This window comes from Lepidochelys kempii, chromosome 1 (assembly GCF_965140285.1).
Source record: "Lepidochelys kempii isolate rLepKem1 chromosome 1, rLepKem1.hap1, whole genome shotgun sequence".
Lineage (NCBI taxonomy): Eukaryota > Metazoa > Chordata > Testudines > Cheloniidae > Lepidochelys > Lepidochelys kempii.
The window spans coordinates 89,811,419-89,817,823 of NC_136380.1; the positions used below are offsets into that span (position 1 = coordinate 89,811,419).

Genomic DNA, 6,405 nt, shown 5'->3' on the forward strand with positions numbered 1-6,405 from the left:
CTATTATTTCTGTTGAACAAAGATGGTGGAAATGGTTGCAGAATCCAAGATGACAAAAGGATTTAAAACAAGACCTAAAACAAGAGCTGGGGGTTTTGCAAGGAATTATGACAAGACCTAGAAAAAAATCTAAAAGTTTCCCAGAAAGGGGTGGAAGATGACTTGAAGGTTGAGATGAGATCACTGTTGGACAGCAACTACAAGTGCCCAGACAGACTGGAAAACCCAGCTGCAGCATATCCAGGCTGCAATAGTAAAGCAGTTAGAAGATTTGGCCAGCAATCTGACTGCCATATACTGGACATTTTTCACTGAAATGGCCAATTTGGAACTTATTAATTGAGATGAGCTGCAGTAAGGATTTACAGAGTAAAATTTAACTGCAGAAGGAAATCAAAGGGTCACAGACCACAGTGGAAGATCAGCACCTGGCTGGGGAATCAGGCCAATCAAAGAACCTGGGTAAGACTGGAAACTTACAACATTTTTCTACCCTACCCTTTGTAAACCATCAGTGCTCATCACCTCCAACTGTGGATACTTTTACACAGATGCACCAATATGGATCTTGGTGCACTCATATTTGAAAAATTGTTGTGACTTTGTCCATTATTCCAGCAAAAAAAATACCAAAATAAAAAACACACACACCCCAAACATAAATACCTTTCATGACTGTGCTATCTGCTTATTTTTCCTTTGTGGTTAAGTCAATACTATTCAGAAAGTTCTAGTGCATTTGAGGCAGATAAATATAAAAATTAGGACAAAAGTCAGAAGAAAAGTTCATTCCAAGATCCAAGCAAATATTACTATGTTTGAAAACAAACAAACAAACAACCCACAAACCACAAAAAATAAAGCTAAGTACATTAATGAACATATTAACAGAAGCTCCTATCCCAAACACAACAGATCTCCTTAACCTGAGGTAAGGTCTCCCTCCAACAGTGTGGACACAATAATTCTAGCTCCAGAAGATGATAAGCAAAGCAGTCAGCCTGTGTGAACCTATCAGATCACTATACAGGGGTGAGTTGTAATGATAGTTCATTGTTGAACTGGCCCAAACTGAAATTTGTGTATGCTTTCCTGGTATTTTAGAAACATTGGCTATGTCAAGTTTTTAAATTCAGGCTTCTAAGGCGTGAAAACTACTATAGTTAGATGGGAAGTTAGCTTGGATTTCCATTCCTGTTTTATTCATGGCATGCAATGCCCTGGAGGAGATCAATTCATGATCCAATATTTTGCATCTGCAAAAAATATTTTCTTATTTATGCTGAACCACTTCACAAATGCTTTGAGTTTACTTGAATTATCATGTCACATAAATATTATGTTTAATCTTAATTAGTGTACAGTCTTCATAAATTGTTAGTGTTCAGCAAAAAGAGCAAGTGAAAATAGAGATCACCATCCCCTCTCCTTTCAGAGGAACCTAAATCCTCACAGTGGTAATTTATAATTAATTAATATTAAAAATATTTTGATAATGTCAAAGCTAAGCAAATTAGCCTTTAAGTCAAGGCTAATTTCAGGGAATTTTGCTTAAAAAAGCAACAAACCTCCTGGTACAGAAAGAATAATAAAACATACATTTTAAAATACTGGGATTCTTTGTCATGTAAAGAGCAGACATTACACTGAATTAATTAGTGGTGAGAAAAAAACCCACCTAATACAGCCCATCTCTTACTCAAAGTAGACTTCCTCCCACCTGCTCTGACAAGAGGCAGTAAGTATAATTATGCAAGCTATAAGCAATTTGACTACTAATTATTTCATTTATAGTACAGCACATAGTCTATCATAATAATCACTTTAACTGTATCTTGCTTTTCTACCTTTGATTCCATCCACAGCATTCATCCACACCATCCACAGAAATAGCTCAGTTGGATGAGCTGAAATAGCTCAGTTGGGAGAGCGTTAGACTGAAGATCTAAAGGTCCCTGGTTCGATCCCGGGTTTCAGCAGATGGTTTTTTGGGGGGGAGGGATAGCTCAGTGGTTTGAGCATTGGCCTGCTAAACCCAGGGTTGTGTGTTCAATCCTTGAGGGGGCCATTTAGGGATCTGGGGCAAAAATTGGGGATTGGTCCTGCTTTGAGCAGGGGGTTGGGCTAGATGACCTTCTGAGGTCCCTTCCAGCCCTGATATTCTATGATTCTATGATTCCTTGGGAAAAACGAGAAAATTACTGATTTAAGAGTCAAACTCTCAGTCATGTCATAAGAAATACAGCTCAAATTTTGATTCAAAGAGAATTATGACACAAAAGCTTTCAAACCTGGACCAAGTTTCAGGAACAAAGATTAAAGCCAAGTGACTTTCTCCTAATTTCAGGTTTTGTTACAAAAGACTGAATGGCTATACTCTTAAGAGCAAAAACCAGGTGTGCTGAAGACACCATGTTTTTTGTTAGTTGCAGAGCAGACACTGCAGTTTATAATAAATGTGATACAGTTTGTTGCTGTACAAACTAATAGTCATCAGTAAAAGCAGCACATATTTATACTGTGGGGTTCTACTTGTAAAACTAGTAAAGTGGCTACTAACAAGGATGAGATTTCATTAAGTACTTATTCAGGGGATTTATTGGTGAGTTGCCCTCTTGAGGACATCAATGTTTATATGAATTCTTGTTGTAGAAAGGCATTCATAGAGAACAAGAGGTATTCTCACACAGCTACCACACAAAAATAAAATATTCCATATAATATGCAGGAAACAAAATCACACTTTGAATATATTCCACTCAGCACCTCACCCCTTATTTTAAAAGAAACAAAAACAAAACAAAAACAAAGAAACACAATAACAACAAACACTGAGATTAAGATAAACTCAGAACAAGAAAATTATTCTGAGTTAGGACTGTGCCAGGCAAGACTGTAATTGGAATAGGAGGAGGGATTCCTAGGTCTCTCACCTCCGAAGTGAGTGTGCTAACCATCAATCAGAGGGAACCCCACATCAGAATATCCCATAGCCCAATGGCTAGAGCACTCACCTGAGAGGTGGTAGATTTCTGTTCAGTTCTCTTCTTCCCCTTAGGTTGGGGAGGGGGACTTCAACTAGGGCCTCCCACATCTTGGGTGAGTACCCTAACCTAAAAATTATGAGCAAGGTTGTTCCTTACCCCTCTTACCATTTTGTGTAAGCTCATAAACTAGGGCCTGATTTGGTAAGCGAGCTCTCAACACTCTCACTGGGATCAGGGCCAGAGGCAAATTATGCAGAGGAATGCCTAACTTCAGCTGGTCCAATAAAGCACCGGTGTAACTTTACTCTTGTGAGTGGCCTCAGTAAAACCAATGGGAAAAGATGCTCACATGTTCAAATGTTTTCAGGTTTGTGCTGTGAGGAAGTAGCATTTGGGATATATGAAGCAAATACAAAAATACATATGTTACCTGAAAAATCCTACTTATATTTATTGTTTTGTCTGACCCTCATGATCTAGAATCACTATATTTTGCTGTCCCTCCCAGAAGAAAAAATACATTATAAATCACTCTAGAAATGACTGTTTTTAATGCAGATGTAACCATCTGGAACCAATGTTATTAACATGAAGTACATTACACATGATCAATTTTAGGCAAAAAGGGAATTTAAATAAACTTATACCTAAGATACCTATATGTAATGTTGCAAGAAGTAATAAGATGAACATTCTGGAGTAGCTCCATGTACTAATGGTAACTCTAATATATGAAATTGACAGATAAAGTAATTCAATGCCTTGAAAAGAAAAGCTATTTGTTTTTGTATGTATTCAATTAAAGAGCCTGTTCCCTGCCTGCATATAAAGTGATTCTGAGCCTCATCAATTCAAACCATTTTTAATAGTATTAGCAGACAGGTCATTGTCTCAAGAAATAACCATCCGAAAGATACTGTTTTATATCATTCAGTTGAGGGTCATTTATTTTCTGTATGATTTTCACTCAGGTCATAAAAATAATAATAAAAAATAGTTTATAAGTTCCTTGAGGGGAAAAAAATCCTTATCCTCCTATCTACAGGTAAACATCAACTACTGTTCTGGTGTTACATATGTAAATATAATCTGTGTCACTAAGCCTCCTGTCAATATGAATAAGCTGTACATTAACATTTACAGGAGCACAAGCATTCCAGATTTTTCATATATTCCTGTACAGGCTGGATGTTTTAGTGGGGAAATTAATGCATGCTCTTCAACAAGTGAGTGTCTTCATGTGTTTGAAAAACACATATCATAATTAAGCACTGAATTTGACTGGAGCCTCTGGGCACTTCTGTAATGTAAATATTAAGTGCTAGACTGGCACTAATGAGGCCATGCAGGAGATTAAATAAGGATTCCCACCTTCTGTGGCCAAGTTAGGGCTATCTCCATTACAGTTCCCAGTACTCAGGAGAGCAATGGGTCTATGGCAGAGATGCCCGCTATGAGAAAGTGGGAGAGATAAAGTAGTCATAGCCATGTATTTATATTCATATGTACCAGGCCACAGAGCTGACAGGAAGCACAGTCAGGGAGTATGCTGTACCCCTTAAATGTATGTTATGAACTACTCCCTTTTGGCACAAGAGGAGAGCCCTGAGAGGAATTGTGCCTCAAAGGATTGTCTCTGAAGCACAGTACCTGCAAATGTTCATCCAGAGGTCATGTGCTTACATTCCACCCCTTATTCAAGGCTGTGACTAAGAACATGATCAAACCCTATATAATAAGAATAATGCTGCATTTTCAAACACATCCATGATTACTGCAACATGTCTATATAAAGCAGACCACTATCGTCAAAACGTTATCATCAGCCTCTTATTGTTTTTTCCTTGATTCTTTCCTTTTACATTATATTTCGGTTTTGTTACAGCTGACACATTCACTTGACCTGAATAGTGAAAGCTGTTGAGAATGCATTGATAGATCAAACCATTCTAAATATTGTTTTCACATTCCAATGCCAACTCATTTCATTTTCACTCTGTTCTCCTGCAAAAAAGCAACTGAAATAAAATAAAATAAAAAAAAAATCCCTTTCACACTGCCACAATACTATATATAAAATAATCCAGGAAATGGTCATCTATCCCAGGTGTTTGCGGGTTACTAGTTCACATTTGATATTCATGAGAAAAAATAAGTAATTTCTGTATCTACAGGCATTTTGTTATTGTGGATATTTCACTCTGCATAATCTGTGTTCATTAGCACTGCAGTCCATAAAGATAAAAATGTCTCATTCTGGTTGCCTGTAGTCTTGTTACCATTGAGATAAATGCACCCTCAGTTTTCAGAGCTGTTCTCATATAAAAAGAAAATCTAATAAGCACCACATAAATATTATGTTTTACAAACCATATTTGAAATATGTTTAGATAAATATAATTGCCCTATATTAAATTTAAGGTGAATAACAAAGAAAATAATATTGCTTTGAATATTTCTATGTTTGGTACAATGAAAGTCTTTAATGTTAATTTTTAAAACTTTAGCATTTTTTTTATTAGACATATGGTATAGATGGTATGGTACAGCTTGCTCAGGAAGGACAGGCAGGAAAAAAAGGGAGGAGGTGTTGCCTTATATATCAAAAATGTATACACTTGGACTGAAGTTGAGATAGAAATAAGAGACAGACTTGTTGAAAGTCTCTGGGTAAGGATAAAAGGGGTAAAAACCAAGGATGATGTCATGGTAGGGGTCTACTAAAGAGCACCAAACCAGGAAGAAGCGGTGGATGAGGCTTTTTTTAAACAACGAACACAATCATCCAAAGCACAGGACTTGGTGATGGGGGACTTCAACTACCCAGACATCTGTTAGGAAAATAAAACAGCAGGACACAGATTATCCAACAAGTTCTTGGAATGTATTGGAGACTTTTTTTTTTTTATTTCAGAAGGTGGAGAAAGCTATTTGGGGGGAGGCTGTTCTAGATTTTATTCTGACAAATATGGAGGAACTGCTTGAGAATTTGAAAGTGGAATGAAGCTTGGGTGAAATCGTAGAGTTAATGATTCCAAGGAAAGGTAGGAGGGAGAAGAGCACAATAAAAACAATGGTTTTCAAGAAGGCAGACTTTAACAAACTCAGGGAGTTGGTAGGTAAAATCCCATGGGGAACAAGTCTAAGGGGAAACACAACTAAAGACAGTTGGCAGTTTTTCAAAGAGACACTATTAAGGGCACAAGAGCAAACTATCCCACTGGGTAGGAAAGATAGGAAGTATGGTAAGAGACCACCCTGGCTTAACCAGGAGATCTTCGATGATCTAAAAATCAAAAAAGAGTCCTACAAAAAGTGAAAACTAGGTCAAATTACAAAGGATGAATATAAATAAATAACACAAGTATGTAGGGACAAAATTGGAAAAGGTCAAGACACAAAAAGAGATCAAACTAGC

The 6,405-nt window shown here is 37.0% G+C and overlaps 1 non-coding gene across 1 annotated transcript; it reads left to right on the forward strand.

Annotated features, from left to right (window-relative positions):
- Nucleotides 1–1,906: 1,906 nt before the first annotated feature.
- On the forward strand, nt 1,907–1,979 carry TRNAF-GAA (transfer RNA phenylalanine (anticodon GAA)). The gene has a single exon. It is a non-coding gene; the product is annotated as a tRNA-Phe (tRNA).
- Nucleotides 1,980–6,405: the final 4,426 nt, after the last annotated feature.